The 16564-nt window shown below is 36.7% G+C and overlaps 1 protein-coding gene and 1 long non-coding RNA gene across 6 annotated transcripts in view; one reads left to right on the top strand and one right to left on the bottom strand.

The window, feature by feature from the left end:
- The window catches only part of LOC112662085 (uncharacterized), an 87071-nt gene extending 72984 nt beyond the window's left edge, over window positions 1–14087 (top strand). The window contains exons 4-5 of the long non-coding RNA XR_003138203.3: window positions 12234–12380; window positions 13863–14087. This is a non-coding gene — a long non-coding RNA (uncharacterized LOC112662085). The remainder of the gene's footprint in view (window positions 1–12233; window positions 12381–13862) is intronic.
- ZFPM2 (zinc finger protein, FOG family member 2) overlaps window positions 1–16564 on the bottom strand; it is a 457957-nt gene that overhangs the window by 182232 nt on the left and 259161 nt on the right. The window lies entirely within an intron of this gene.

The following is a 16564-nucleotide window of genomic DNA, read 5'->3' as shown; positions in this document are numbered from 1 at the left end:
TCCCGGATATTCGTATTTTTTTTCCTATCAAGTCAAAACCAACGTGTCTAAATAAAATTCAGCTTCTTTTTTTTTTAATAAAGATTTTATTTAGTTATTCATGAGAGACACAGAGAGAGAGAGAGTAAGAGACACACAGGCAGAAGGAGTAGCAGGCTCCACGCAGGGAGCCTGATGTGGGACTTGATCCCGGGACTCCAGGATCACACCCTGAGCCAAAGGCAGACGCTCAACCGCTGTGCCTCCCAGGTGTCCCTAAAACTCAGCTTCCGTAAAAACCCAACTTTTCATTTATGTTTACCTATTTCTATTAAAGTTACCAATTTTAAAAACCTGCATATATTTATCGAGCTTTTCTTATATCTATGTATCTACCCTCAACTTTTACATATGATGTTGTGTTGTGTAGGCAGAACTAAAAAAGGGTTTGAAACATTAATGAATTATGAATTAGATTTTGGTTGGGAGTTCATACAAAGGACAGAGCAAACCCTCCATATAAGGATTAATCATTGAAGTCAACAGGATCAAAATGTAAAAGAACATGTAACATATAACAGTAACCAACACATTTGACTGTTAGGGATATTAAATTAACTACATATTTTAAATATATTAACTTTATATAACTAAAAAAATGTTTAAGATCTACTTTGGAGGTTGAGATCTAAAGCAGTAGAGCTCACTACCAATTAGGGCAGATAAAAGAGAGTAAACATGGAGGCCGGCTTAATTGGGAAAGATTTTGAGGAGCAGAGTGGACTCTAAGGTACCAGTTACCTAGTGGAAGGTGCTCAGCTTAGTGAGATGATAAGGGAGGCCATCTGGTGCCGCAAATAGGCGACTTTAGACAAATGCATTTAACCCTTTGGAGTTACAGTTTCTGTCTCTGTAAAAAGAATGAACAAATGGTTTCCGATGGTCACGTCATCATGTAGCATTTAATGAATCAAACACAATTCATTAATTGGGAATGAATGCATAAATGTTAATGCATGAATGCATTAATTAATGCATAAATGTATAAATGCATTCCTCATGCAAAATGTTAATGCATGAGAAAGTGAGAGAAGTTGCTCTTCTGAGACATCAGGGTCCTCTGTGTCCCCTTCCTCTTTTCTCAGATCCTTCATTCATATCAGATAGAACTTTGAAAATGTTATTTCATCCACTTATATATTCCACAAGTATTTATTGGGTGTGTTCTAGGTGCTGGTGAAATAGAGAAATGTAAGAGGTATCTCTCCTTCTAGAATTCTCCCTTGTTAGGGACAAAAAATAAATAAATAAAAGTTTTAAGTTTAAAATATAAAATCTGCATCATAGAATTCCAGTTATCAACAAATGGGAGGAAGGGACAACTGTAAGGAAGAAACCGATCTGCCACTTTACCTCTAAAATCACGCTATTCAGGGTGCTACCTACTTGTGAGCCAATCCTATAAATCTGGAAGACAAGGGATAGCTGAGAAGGAGAGAGGGTCAAATAGTATGAAAAAATCTTAGGAACCTATGTGGAAATCTTAAAATCAAAGAGGGGAAAATTTTGTTAGCTTTATTAGAAAGTTAGTATAGAGTTGGAGTGCCTGGGTGGCTCATTCAGTTAAGTGTTCAACCCTTGATTTTGATTCAGGTCATGATCTCATGGGTCATGGGGTCAAGCCCCAAATAGAGCCCTGAGTTGGGCTCCGTGCTCAGATGAGTGTCTGCTTGAAAGATTCTTTCCCTCTGCTCCTCCCCACCTCAAATAAACTAAAAAAAAAAAAAAAAAAGTTAGTACAATGTATGAAAGGAGTGCCTTACTCAATCCAAGGACAGTATAACTGAGGATAATATGTAGGGGGATAAATGTCAATTAAGGACAAGACTTACTTTCTTCTCCTCCATAAAGACAAGCAAATAATCAAATTGTGGTAAGAACTGTGGGCAGGGTATTGGAAATAATGTTTTCTCTAATTAGGTATGTGATCAGCTAAGTCCTTTCTCAAAGCTTCAGCTTTGTTATTTGGAAAATAAGGGTTGGAATAGGTTTCTTCTAGCTATTACATTCTGTAATTTGGTAATACTAAGCCAAAATGGAATGTTACCAAAAGATGATGTATAATTTTCCAGAATTTTTACAGAAAAGCCAGCCAGTAATAATTTATTATTAACCTAATGACATTAATGGCTAGTGTTTCTTGAGTGCCTACTCTATGCCAGCCTTTGTGCTTTGTACTTCACATACACAATCTTTTAAAATTCACAAAATATGTATATATGACATAGCAATACCTCTACACACAAAATCAGTCAAATGGAGCAGAGAGAAAGGTAAAGTAAGTGGCCCAGAACCACAAGCTCCATGGCGACAGAGTCCAGAGTTAAGACCAGGCTTTTGACTTTAAGGCCTGAGCTTGCTTTCTTTCTTTCTTTCTTTCTTTCTTTCTTTCTTTCTTTCAGATTGTATTTATTTATTCATGAAAGAGAGAGAGAGATAGGCAGAGGGAGAAGCAGGCTCCATGCAGGGAGCCTGACGTGGGACTCGATCCCGGGTCTCTAGGATCACACCCCAGGCTGAAGGCAGCACTAAACTGCTGGGCCACCGGGGCTGCCCGGGCCTGAGCTTTCAATCAACATATTATACCAACTCAAGTTACAATATATAAAATTCAAAAAAAAGACACATACACAACAAAAATTGATAAAGCACATAACCAAGACTAGAAAGTAAAAATGGAAATCAATATAATAAAATATGCCCTCTTTGGAAGATAGAGAGATAATATTTAAAAGCAGGCATGAAAATGGCTGATAAATATTTGCTTTATCTTTGTATAAACACACACACCAACTACTTTTTGTTTATTTTTTGTAGTCTCTGGTTTATATACTTAGAATATAAATCACATGTGAGACGAAAAAGAAGTCACTTAATGAGAGAAAGAACAAATGAAATAATACTTAGGATAATGATTAGTGTTTAAATTAAAGGGCTTACAAACAAGGTACTTTGAGAAATATCAAACTCTGTTGCAGACCCCAACAATCATGATTCAGAGCAACACGAAATGCAAGAGGACCAAGAAAGTGCTCACAGGCAAAACATAAACTTCAACCTAAAACTGTGTTGGGCAGTCAAGAAAAATGCCCGAAGAATAGTTAAGTGATTTATGCCAAATTCATTTATATATTTTTGAAGATGGAGAGCATTAAAGATAATTGTAGTGTTGCATTGGACAAATCTTAACAAATCAATATAATTTTCTCACCCCATTTTCTCCTAGAAGAATGAGAAACCAATCAGGCTGATATGACAAATCTTTATTCTCTTTAGATTAAAAAACTATTTCACATGAAATACTCAAAAAGCCCTAAAAGATACTAAAATACATTTTTTCCAAATCAACACAGAACCTAATTACAAAGGATTTTTTAAAGAATGGTTGCTCATGGCTCAACAGCAGAGTTTAGAAATCTATAACTGTCAGTCCTCTGTCTTGGATTATTTATCAATTATATTAATGATATAGATGAAAACAACAGATCCAGTTGCTAATTTAATTTGTTGAGAACATTAACTTAGAAGGAATTACTATCTTTGGATACAAGTCATACTTATTAAGTATCTACTCTATTTCAAATATTGCATAAGGTAAACAAATGTATTATTTTCTCTTTACAGGAAAATTCTTTAATGGTAATTATTAATCACATTTTTTGGTGATAAAATTGGGTTGCAGAAATGTCCTGACTCCTCTATGGTCAATAAATGAAAGAGTAGTGAAGTAAGGATTTGAACCTGTGTCAAACTTTTTCACTATCTCAGTTGCCTTGCAATGGCATTAGTATCTTAAATCCAAATAGAGATTCTGAACATTGTTAATGTTTTAAGCAAAATGACTATGCAAACTAGAGCTTTATATAGGAGCTATTTCAAAGTAATTCACTCAAGAATGAGAAAGGGAATGAAAATGAACATTTCTTTTTGTTTTAGAGATTTTATTTTATTTAGAGAGAGAGAGAGCATGGGTGGGTGGGGGGAACAGAGGGAGAGAAGAAGTAGACTCTCCACTGAGCAGGGAGCCCAACTCAGGGCTCGATCTCAGGACCCTAAGATCATGCCCTGAGCTGAAAGCAGACACTTAACCAACTGATCCACCCAGGCACCCTGAAAATGAACACTTCTTGAACTTCCAAGCACTACGCTAAAATCTCTTTATGGGTGCCTCACTGGCTCGGTCAGAGGAGCTTGATCTCAGGGTTGTGAGTTTGAGTCTCACATGGAGTATAGAGCTTGTTTAAATTTAAAAAGCTTAAAAAATATAAAAATAAAATCTTTTAAAAATGTTATTTCATCCACTTATATATTCCACAAGTATTTATTGGGTGTGTTCTAGGTGCTGGTGAAATAGAGAAATGTAAGAGGTATCTCTCCTTCTAGAATTCTCCCTTGTTAGGGACAAAAAATAAATAAATAAAATTTTAAAAAATAAAAATAAAACAATAGTAAATAAATGTAATTTCAGATAAAGCAGAATAAAAAGAGATAATGAGAGGGGCATGTGGGTGCTCAGCTGGTCTGTCTGACTCTTGATTTTGGCTCAGGTCATGAGGTCGAGCCCCAAGTGGGGCTCTGCACTGAGTGTGGAGACTGCATAAGAGTCTCTCTTCTTCCATCTCCCTCTGTCCCTCCCCACCACTGCACATAAGCTATCCCTCTCTAAAAAGAGAGAGAGAGAGAAAGAGAGAGAGAGAGAGAGTTTCTTTTGTTTGTTTCTATTTTTTAAATAGTCTATAGAAGGCCCTGATGCAGAGAGAGCATCTGTGTATGTGATGGAATAACTGTGCTGAGTCATGTGAATACCTAGAGGTGAAATGTCCCAAGCAGAAGGAATAACAAATGCAGACATGAAGGCTGGAATCTAGCATATTCTGTAAAAGCAAGGGGGCCAATGTAGCCATGGTGGAGTCAGCAAGGCAAACAGTGGAAAGAGATGAGTGAGGAAAATGCTATATCAAGTAGGGCTTTGCCAGCCACACTAAAGAGTTCAGATTTTACTTTGAGTGTGGCTGGTTTGAGGAATACCATGCTGTGACTGGCGTGTGACAATAACATTCTGACTGTCAAGTGAAAATAGTCTCTAGGGGACACTAGATGAATGGAAGGAAATGAGTTAGAAGATTGCTAGGACCCCTGGTGAGAGACGGTGGTGGCCTCCATCAGAATGCTCACTATGGAGGTGGGGGAAGGTGATCAGATTTTGAAGATGAACTTCACTGGCTTGCTGGATATAAAGTCAATGAAGAAAAGAGCAGAATCGAGGATGCATCTTAGGTTTGGAGTCTTAACAACTGGGTGAATTATTTTTATCAAAATAAATGGTGTCATTTATCAAAAGACACAGAGAAGAGTGATTTTAGGGTTTATGGTTAGAGTTCTTTTTTTTATTTATTTTTTATTTATTTATGATAGTCACACAGAGAGAGAGAAAGAGAGGCAGAGACACAGGCAGAGGGAGAAGCAGGCTCCATGCACCGGGAGCCGGACGTGGGATTCGATCCCGGGTCTCCAGGATCACGCCCTGGGCCAAAGACAGGCACTAAACCGCTGCGCCACCCAGGGATCCCTGGTTTAGAGTTCTGATCTCTACATCTTTATTGTTATTCAGAGATGTCAAGTAGGCAATTAGAAATAGGAATTTGGAATTCAGAGGAGAGGTTGGGGTTGAGATTTAAATTTAGCCATCATTGGTTTATTTCTGGCAGTCAAAGCCCTAGGGTATGAGATCACCTAAGGAAAAGAGTAGAATCTCAAGATTGAGTCCTGGTATTTTACCAGCATTTAAAAGTTAATTTGTCAGCCATGGAAACTGAGAAAAATGCATCCCATAAGGTGAAATAGAAAATACTTTTCTAACCAAGTTAGAAAAGTATTTCAGGCAGAGGGAGTAATAAGCTAAGCAAAACAAGACTCACTTAAGTCTTTACAGCCAACCAAGGTAAGAACCTGGACTTCCACCACTCACTTTTATTTTTTTGAATGGCTAAGGAAACTGAAGTTGAAAAAAAGTTAGTGACGATCACTGCTGGTGAATGATACTGCTAGGGGTCATGCCAGCACTAATACAAAAGATCATGATTTCCATAGTTTCCAAGAGTTTCTGGATATTTAAATATAGAGATGAGAACCACTGCAGAGCCATGCAGTATGAAAATTTTGGTAGGACTAATCATTCACAACTGGAGCCACTCTCATTTACTAGAGGAAGAAAATATCTAACAATTAACAGTCACACTTTGGTGGGGGGGACCATATTCATTCACAAAGATATATGTCCTTACCACAGTTACTCTGTATTGTTAATTTGGCAGAACCATTTGTCATTGTACATTAATATCCTTGATAGAAGTTTTTATTCTGTCTCTAGACTAAATCAATTGGTATGTTATAAAGATTTATGCTACCATATTTCATAATAACTCAGTGACAAAACATTTGAGCGTTCCTATACACTGTAAGCAAGAATCTGCGTAAATCTAGATTTGTACACCGCTGCTGTAACATGCTCTATGCCAAGTCTTATTTTACGTGAAATAACCAAAGCTGAAGCACCTTTTGGTATGGAATCCCTTTGCAATTGCCTAACACCATAAAATTTTTGGCAGCAAAGAGCTACCATATGGAGAGAGGATGCATACTACTCTACAATGCAAAAATCATGAAATATATCATAGTAAAATTCTCCATGTATCACAGTACACTTATAAGTCTATCAAACAAAGTTTAGTTTGTTGTTTAGACGAAAATAAAACTTATTGAAAATAATTTATCAGTAAGCTGTCTGGAATAAGTTCCTCAACTGGAGAGGATATCATGTAAAATGCAACCTGATTTTAAAGATATCTAATCTGTGAGTTTTGTGCATGCAATGACAATGATGATGGAAAAGCCATGAATGCTTCAAAACTTCTGTGGTTTGAAAGGGTCACTTGTCAAATAATACCTATCAGAATTTAGCCTAAACTATACTATGTAAAATACTCAGTGCTAGTGCATACAAATGTCAAATTTTTGGCCAAAATGAGAAGAAAGTCAAATTCATCACAGGCAGACACACATGTACATCATACACATGAGGCATTTCATGTGCTAATTTAATTCACTTTAAAATATGCAATAGTAATAAACCTTTATCAGACTACAAACCTGATGAATCTTTATTTTAGAATCTTGAAATTTACCTGGACCAGGTTCAAGTGAATAAACCTTTGTCCTCGAGAGTATGACAAGTAGGAAATAAAAGTAGTAGCAACTACTACTATTAGGTTTTATTTCCCTCAAAGTTGAAGATTTCCAGTAGGCAAAGAAATAAACTCACTAATTTATAAGGAAACACATCCCATATTGATACCAATCAAAATCTACCTTCCTATAATTTGTTTCCACAGAATAAACTAAATCTTAAGTTTTCTACATGAGAGGTCATGGGATTTGGGAAAATCTACATTGTCTCCAGTTATAGTAGATACAAAATGAAATTGCCCAGAATCTCTATCCTTCTGAGAATTGCTTCTCCTTTACCTTATAGCCCTGGTCCAGGGATAGGCCCTTTTTCTGTCCTAGGACAATAAGTCCCTTCTATAGTGTTCTCCATGATAGAATTTAAAGAGTCAAAGGCATAGGTCACTGATAAGTACAACCATGAGCTGTGAGGACAGAGGCTTCTTCTCACTTAAGGATCATCTGGAAGTAAAAGGAAGGAAAATGGAGCTAAGTAGGAGAAATCAGGAGCCAACAAACCTTGAAGGTATCCTGATGGCTTTTGAGAATCTCTGGTAGTAATGAATCATGAAGCCCAGTGAATTCCTCCCCTTGATCTCCGTAAGACATTTCACAGTTGTATTAGTAAATTTTTCCCTTTTCTTTAAGCTGGTTCAACTGCCTTCCCATTGCTTCCAGCCAAGGGTCCTTAATACATTCTCAGTGACCACAACAATGCTCATCTAAAAGAGAGAAACCTAGGTCTAAAATCCAGGCACCATCATCAACAGTGTGACTTTCTACAAAGCCTCAGCATTCTCTGTGCCAACCTGTCTCGACATTCTGTTTCCGATGTAGAAGCAGCGTAATGGGGACAAAAGACAGGGCAAGAGGGCTACATCCAAAAATGGATCATGCCACTATCTTTCCTTTCAGATGTATTTGTTCTAGTTTAGAACTGAAGGGTACGGAAAAGTGAAGGGATAAGAGCATGGGGGGAACAAAAAGAATAAGGAGGACAGGGCAGAGAGAGTTAGAAAATGAACAATTTTGTCATCATTACACCTAAGGTTGGCCATGAATAGACATGTCCAAATCCAGTTAATTAGGGGACAAGCCCAGGGAACAGGTGATGAATTCTCTAGAGTGCCCTCACAGACTTTTCCGAGCAATAATGGAACTAGTAGCTGCCATCTGTAGGCTCTACCACGTGCCAGCTACTGGGCTCAGCGTTTTCATATGCTATCTTGTTAATTCCTTGGCTTAGACATCTTTTGGGTATGTTCTGAGGAATAAAAAGACTGTTGGCTATTCCCCAGAGCCTTGCAGTATAGAGCATGGCTTTAGGTGGTGATTGAGAGAAATGATTCTTTGCCGGCTGCCAAGCATAAGTTCAGGGGAATGACCGCTAAGCAAGAGGGAGGAGGAAGACAGCTCACCCATGGAAGCCAGGGGAGTTCGTCATTGCACTCTGTTGGGCTGGGAGAAGAAAACTAAAGCTGATACTAAATGACGATCTAGTACTTAGCACAAAATAAAAGAGAAGAATGGCTGAATTGGTTTGTATTTTAAAATATCCATAGTGAATATTAAAAGGCATTATTTTTCTCAGAAAATCTGACAAAATGCTGCAACAGTCATGCTAAAGTCTGAAGGATTTAGTCACTGACAAACATGCGTGAGCCTATCGTAGGGTGATTCCTTATAAACAAGTTTCTCTTCTTGAATTAAGATTATCACTATAAAAACCATAGATATGCGTTACTGTTAAACCATGATAACACCACACATCTTACTCCACAAAAATAGTAACAAATGAAACATAAAGATGATTTAATATTTTAAAGACATCAGAAATGAGCAATTGTTCCTTAAAGCTGTTTAGTGTATAGCAATATAAAGCATTTTGAGTTAAGTAAAAGAAAATAAGGGTGAAATAAAAATAAATTAGTAAATTCAAGGGAATGAATAAAGACACATGGAAAGTACAACAGGAGGAACATTTTGGACAGTATTTGTCATTTACCAAGACACTCTAATTTGTTGAAAAAAGTGAAATCTCTCTTTCTCTTTCTCAGTAGAAATTCAGTGTTTCAAATCATCTCTTTTTGTATGTGCGCAGTTCTGTTTTGTTTTGTTTTTTACTTTTTAAAAAATCTTCTCCTGGTCTGTAAACTTGAAGGAAGCAAAAAAGAAATACTTTACAATAATTTCAGAGTATATTTTATCCCCAAATCCACCATGAATAGACAAACTATGGACTCCAAATACTAAACTCATCATCGTAGATACAAAGCTTTTGAGTGTATTTTTTTATTATCAAGCCCAACTTTATGTTTTAGGAACATCTGTCTGTACCCTATAGACTAAAATCAACAGGAATATACTATCTTAAATACTTGAGCAAAACTCAGTAAAAGATACAGTAGGCAAACATTGTGGTCGGCTCAGCAGTGATTACCAACTCATGCTCCAAATTCACTATAAAATGAAAATCAATATTTCCACAAGTTCCTGCAACATAAAAGATAACCTTCATTGATTTTTCTAGACTTAGGCCTCTCTGATAAAATCTAATATAAATTTTCAACCATGAGGATTTGGATCAGAGCAGGGGTGATAAGTCCTGCACATCTCTTAAGAGGTGGAGAATTTTTTTTTTTAAAGTGCACGTTCATACTATTTATAATTTGCCCTGTGCAAGTGAAAGCCTTTTCCACCCGTGCTATCAGGAATCTCTTCTAATTTTTATTACTGTGAGGCTAAAGCCTGTTCCAGATAATTTGGAAATTTCAGGGGAGTTGTGATAGGGCTGATGGTGTAGCCCTGGCTGACTTGAGAAAGGAGCTAACCGGTAATAGCCTCCATGGCTGTGCTGATTAAATGTTGCCATAGATGAAAGGCCTGCCATTGCCGCAATAAATTAACCAATCACACAAATCCCAAGTCAGTGCTAATCCTTCCTTGATACTCTGATCCTCTGATCAGCTCAAGGAGGTAAAGAAACTGGCTTGTGACGCTTGGTGCTCTAACCCCTGGATTTCATGTACACAACGAGCTAATGATATCTTGCTGACCAGTTCAATGGGATGAACTTCTCTCACAACCCTTAGGGAACACCATGGCCTTCTTTAAGAATTAAAAAAAAAAAAAAAAAAAAAAAAAAAAGAAAGAAAGAAAGAAAGAAAAAAGAAAAAAGAAAAAAGAAAAAAAAAGGAAAGAAAAACTGACAAGCAGATGGGAGGTTTTGTATTTTACTAGGAAACTGCAGGCAAACTATCCGGCGCTTGTTAACTAAAATAATCATGAAGCCAGGACCAAAGTATGACATGTTTTGTATCATTTAGGTGTGGATAATGAATCGCAAAAGGACAAGGATCAAACAGAAGTGGGAATACTAAAGAAAGCCAACTGGGGAGAGTGGCATTTCAAGACAGCAATGTGGTCTTTTTTAAATTTTTTATTGTGTGTGTGGTTCAATTTTGAAGCAGTTCTCTGTTGAGTATATTGCTTTATTTATTTTATTTTTTTGTAGATGCACATTTTGGACTTCTGCAGATTCTGTTAGAGACGCGATGATCCATAGCATTCTGCTGGTGTGATTAGAATCTGATTTAGGAATAGACTCATTTAATCAATTAGCAAAAGGTCTGGCCACATGCAGTGTCTTCCTGTTAATTATGTGAACATTGCCGCTGCAACAAGGTTTGTGAAATTGAGTCTGTGCAGGATGCATTAGTGGACTTCATAATTGGGGAAAGTTTTTTGTATATAGTAATTGGTTGCTAGAAGTAAGAAGGCTCTAGGGTTTTCTTCAGGGTTTCACACATAAAGAGGTTTTGAAAGGACTTCATTATCTTTCTTGGTCAGTCCCAAGAAATTAAAAACAATTCTTTTTTATAAGGCAGATGTAGGAACAAGGAGACAAATGTAGAAAATGAGCATTTTGGAAATATAACTCATTTATTTCATAGGAGAAGCTGTAAGTTGAGGGATGATACTTTGTGAATGTATATTGAATGATTTTATTTATGAGGGAGATGACAGGAAGAATTGATAGTTTTCCCAAAAGTTCTTCTAGCCGGTCCATAAAATTTAATCACATTAAGCAACTTGATGAAAGCAAAGCTAAAAGACTACAATTATAACTTGGCAAGTGGATATTCTAAGTTGAAAATTTGCTCATCGTGACAGATCAAAAGACTTTCATAAAAATAACAGTGATCATTCAGATCAGTGTTCTCTCTTATAAAACTTCCCTGGATTTTAACTATCGTATCATTCACCCTCTTTTTTATTTACATGATGATCATCATGTATGGGTAGTAGTACAGCTTTGTCAAGTGACCTTCCCAAAGGCAGTACTTCCCACTGCTGGACTCAGAGCGAGTAAGTCTGGTTCTGAGGAGCAGATCTCATGGGAATTAATTAGTCAGAACACGAAAACACAGCTTACTCCCTGCAAGGCATTCTGGGCCAATGCTGCAGAATAACACAGCCATTTCTGACCAAAAAGAAGAAGAAGAAGAAAAAAAAAAGGTCTTTTTTTTCTCCCCAAGAACAACAGATGTTATAACAGTCTAGAGAGGTGCTAAAGTAAGTTTTTTGCAGCAGAACAACAGGGCTGGAAAGAACTTAAATAATGATCCTCTGTAGAAATTAATCCTTTGGAGTTCTCATTTGATGTCTCACACCTGCAATATCTATTCAAATTTAATATTTATCCTCATTAATAGTCTTATATAATGTAGTTATAGTGCAGCAGTACTATTAGGAATTTGATTCACTATCATTCCCAAATGGAAGACACTATTCATGGGAAAAAATTAAATAGAAGACCATTTAAAACATGCTGTAGTATATAGAGATTTTTCTTGCTAACTTAGGATAAGGATAACTCACATATATTATTACACTATCCTTTTACTGTTAAATTAAGATGGGTTGATACCACCATCATTATTATTAGAATATTTGTCTCTGTTAAATAGGATGAAAAACAAGAAAGAGACTGGAAGTGACAAACTTAAAGAGAAAGAAAACAAAAATTTTGTATCCTATCATCATTCTTAACAAACAGCTGTGCATTTGTTAGTGTTAATGAGGATACACATGGAACGTTTCTGAGAAAATCAGAGGTGAGATATTCGAGTCTGTTCTTTTTTGTCATGAACACACATACATAAAGCCTTATAAATGAAAACTCATTGAAACACATCATCTCCACATCCAGTTTTAAATAAGTAGAACTATGTCACCATTTGCTATAACTCAAATTATATCAATTTCCAAGATTAGATATATACACAGAAAACAAGACAGCATTTTTAAAACTGACCATCGTGTCAATTCCTGCCAATCCAAAGGTTTCTTCCTGATTTTCAGAGACGTTAAACAGAGCCTAGGAATAGCAGGACCCTAACATTCAACTTAAGTCCCAAATTCTGCATCTCTTAATAATGCCTCTTTTCACCAGACACCAGGACACAGTTTTCATATACAAGGGGTAACGGTAAGGACACAGCTATTATATCAAAGGGGCATCTGGAACGAAATCACAAAAATGTGAAACTGAGATCGACATTTAAGTGTACAATCTCAATTCTACTTCCTGAAAAAAAAAAAAAATGGCTTTAACTAAATTCCCAGAGTAAGGAAACAAGAAGCAATGGAGTGAGTATAGTATGTCTATCCCTTTTCTGGGTGTCATAAATGAAATCACTGCAGATACTACCTTGCTTGCTTGAGGTTTTAGAGATAAATGTCCCAGGACTTCTCTACCCCCCAGGGATTTTTCTACTTAGGAATCTTATAATCACACCCTCAAAGATGCAGATCAAGATCTTCCTCTTTGGCACGAATTACCTTATATGATAATGAGAGGATAGTTAGATTTTCATAGAAAAGAAATGATTTAACTCTCATGGGCTCTTTTCTCACTACTGCTATGCAGAAGCTGCTTTGGATTCCAAATTAGATTAAGCAACCTCCAGAAGTTTTAGGGTTGATGATAAACTGGTGAAGGGTTTCACAGGAAAAGAAGAATATGCTCTTTCCCTAGGTACAGTGTACCAGAATAGTTAGGGAGAGTGAGAATCTCTTTTCACTGGGATGGTGCTAATAAGGAAGCTATAGCCTTCATTATAAATGAAATTTTTTGCTTTTCTATTCTTTTCTCTCTCTCTCCTTTTCTTTCTTTCTTTCTTTCTTTTTTCTTTCTTTCTTTCTTTTGAGGGGAAAATGCAGAGTGAAAGAAAAAAAGAATTAATAAAAACCTTTACTCTTTCTCTGACTTTTATCATCTGTTTTGTTTTCTCTCTCCTCTTGGTGATTTCTCCTCATTCACTTTTATTCCTTTTAATCTGACTAGGCAAGACATGTAACTATCAGGGAATCTAAACATGTTTTCACTCATCCAATTTACAACCTGCTCTTCTGTTCTGATATGGATACTACTATTTGTCATAAGTTTTTAATGAGTACAGAATTATTGTCTACTAAATACTGAAATGCTTCAACCTTTTTTAGTCCATGGTATTACACAATTGGTCACTGTTTGTTTTTCTTTCAGACAAAAGTAAGACATCAGCTAATTCTGCTTGCTTTGCTTCTCTCTTCAGGTTGTTTGAAAGTACACACAGATTCTGGATGATACTGGAAACCAATTATAGTACACTAGCAAGCATTAAACAGTTTTTTCCAGATTTAATCATGAGGAATACGCAGATTAAAGAGATGTGAGAAGAAGTTATGTGCTCACCCAATGGCTAAAGACCGTAACAGAGATGGTCTTAGCTGTGATATGGATTTAAAAATGCTGACAAAAAATAAATCACCATACTTAATTGTTCTCTAGTCCATCACCACTGAATAGAAAATGAAATCTAGATTTCTTTGTTTGGCATGGAAAGTTTCCCACTTTCTGGTCACTAATCCTTCTTTTTACTCATTACTAGCCCCAGACACCTGTTTCATGCCCTCATGCCTTTGTCTATGCTTTTGCTATTCCCTGGAATTTATATTATTAATTTATTTGCTAAGTGGATTAATCCTCCAAATTTTTTTCTGAAAATCATGAAGACTTCCATGGGTACTTGAGACAGTCAAATGTTTTATTTCCATACTTACCCTCAACAGATATTTTTGTTTTATGGCTGGCCAGCATTTGGTCCAGCTCCTTTTGATGATAGCTGTGTCTTCTTGGGCAATTTCTCCATTGGACACACATACTGGGATATTAATCTAGGGGCCCTTCCTTCCCTAGCCAAGTGGCAAAGACATGGCCTATGCTAGACTGACAGGGCATGCCTTTCCTGGACCTGTATCTTAAACAAAGAAAAAAAAAAAAACACCAAAACTTGTCAGAGCTCATTCTTGCTTCTCAAAGTGCCTTGACAAAACTGTACAATGGTTCCTGTTATATATAAGACACCTCCCATCCTCACACTGTCTTGATTCCTGCCCTGTTCTAAACCTGGGTCTCTGACCTCCTAAGGATTCTGTGAAACCCCTATACCTTCCCCATAAATGCTGTTTCTGCCTAAGTTAGCCAGAGGTTGTTTCTATTGTTCTTTTATTTTTTTCTTTATATGTCTTTATCAGAAATCACTCTACTATATTACATTCATATTTCTACATATCTGGTTCTCTCATTAGACTGAGTTCCTTGAGGGGAGAGTACATCTAAATCATTTGTTTATCCCCAGTCCCTTGACACTGATGAGCTCATGGTAAGGATTCAAAAAGTGTGTGTTGAATCAATCAAAGACTTAGGGGTGCCTGGGTGGCTCAATGGTTGAGCTTCTGCCTTTGGCTCAGGTGGTGATCCTGGGGTCCTGGGATCAACTCCCATATTGGGCTCCCCGTGGAGAGCCTGCTTCTCCCTCCACCTCTCTCTCTGTGTCTCTATGAATAAATAAATAAAATCTTTACAGAAAATGAAAGACTTAAAGAGACAAAAATGCTCATGAAGGCCATTATTAAAATATAACTGTAGGGAGGTATGTACACATCAAAACGGTTAAGAACTTTTAAGTCAGACTTAAGTTCAGGATTTGCACTTATTAGGTGAGTGCTTTTGGAGGAGAAACTGAAACCTCAGTTTCCTCATCCATAAAATGAACAAACTAGATCAGCTTCACAGAGTTAACGGAAATACAAAACAACCAAACAGCAAGCTAGTCCCTTGCACTGAAAATAGTAACATTAATAATTAGGTTATGAATAAAATGACTTACTCTAAGTTAGAACTGTGGGCTTTTGCAATTTAGAATGTAATGATCTACAATAATTATTCAAAATAGTCTTAACATGTTTTAAAAGTCATTATAAAGTGCTACAAGGCTAAGGAAAACTTTATTCTGTTTTAAAAGGTATGATCAAGTTAAAATGTATCTACAGACCTCTTTAGGGTAAAGAATCTTCTAGAAAATATTTTTTTTGCAATATTGGCACAATATTCTTCCTAAACACTAAGAGGCACCAACCACGTGCAGGGTTGCTGTCCTGAATCAGGCAAGATAAGTGGAAGTCAAAGAGCCCCATAATAGAAGAGATGAGTTGATTTAAAACTCAGGCATTTTGAGATGCCTTTAAAGATCTCACTGCATTCTTTGTCAACGAACAAGATCATCAAAATTTTAAGTTTTTACTACAATAACCCTGGGTCCCCTGGAGAATACTCAGTGAAATATGAGAGCGGTTTTAATACCTTGAAGCCCAGCTGCATTCTAGCGAGGTCAGCCGAGGAGCAGTGCTAAGACTCGAGGGCCATAATGACTCCATATGGAGCCGGCGAGCAGCAAAGGTAATAAACTTTCCCACGATGATTTCTTTGCTCCTTGCAGTACTAAATGTAGACTGACAATCGCACATCTTTCTTTCAAAGGAATTTTTGACTTCAAGAATCACGATTTTTTGCCAACAATGATTCAGATCTACAAATTTACAGAAAGCACTGGTCCCACCTAACGAGGCTATATGCATGTGTGTGTGTGTGTTTAATATTTTAATGCCACTGATAGAAAGTCTGCACCCCTTGACTTGTGCACAAAGATATTTCCTTTTTTTTTCTTTCTTGGAATGGAATACTCACTGAAGAGAAACTGGCATTAGCTTCCATGGTAATAAGATGACTCTAAATGAGGCATCTGAGGACAGAAACATTAGAAATTGGGGACAGCTGCGGACAGCAGATTTGGGACACTGGTATCATGTATGTAACAAATCTTTATTAATAAGTACATTAAATCCCATATTTTTCATTTATAACTGCTGCATAATTTCCTGTTAACACTTCATGTAAATTCCAGATAAGGTAATA

This window comes from Canis lupus, chromosome 13, assembly GCF_003254725.2.
Source record: "Canis lupus dingo isolate Sandy chromosome 13, ASM325472v2, whole genome shotgun sequence".
NCBI lineage: Eukaryota > Metazoa > Chordata > Mammalia > Carnivora > Canidae > Canis > Canis lupus.
The sequence above is the reverse complement of the archived record's forward strand: the minus strand, read 5'-3'. Positions and strand labels throughout refer to the sequence as shown.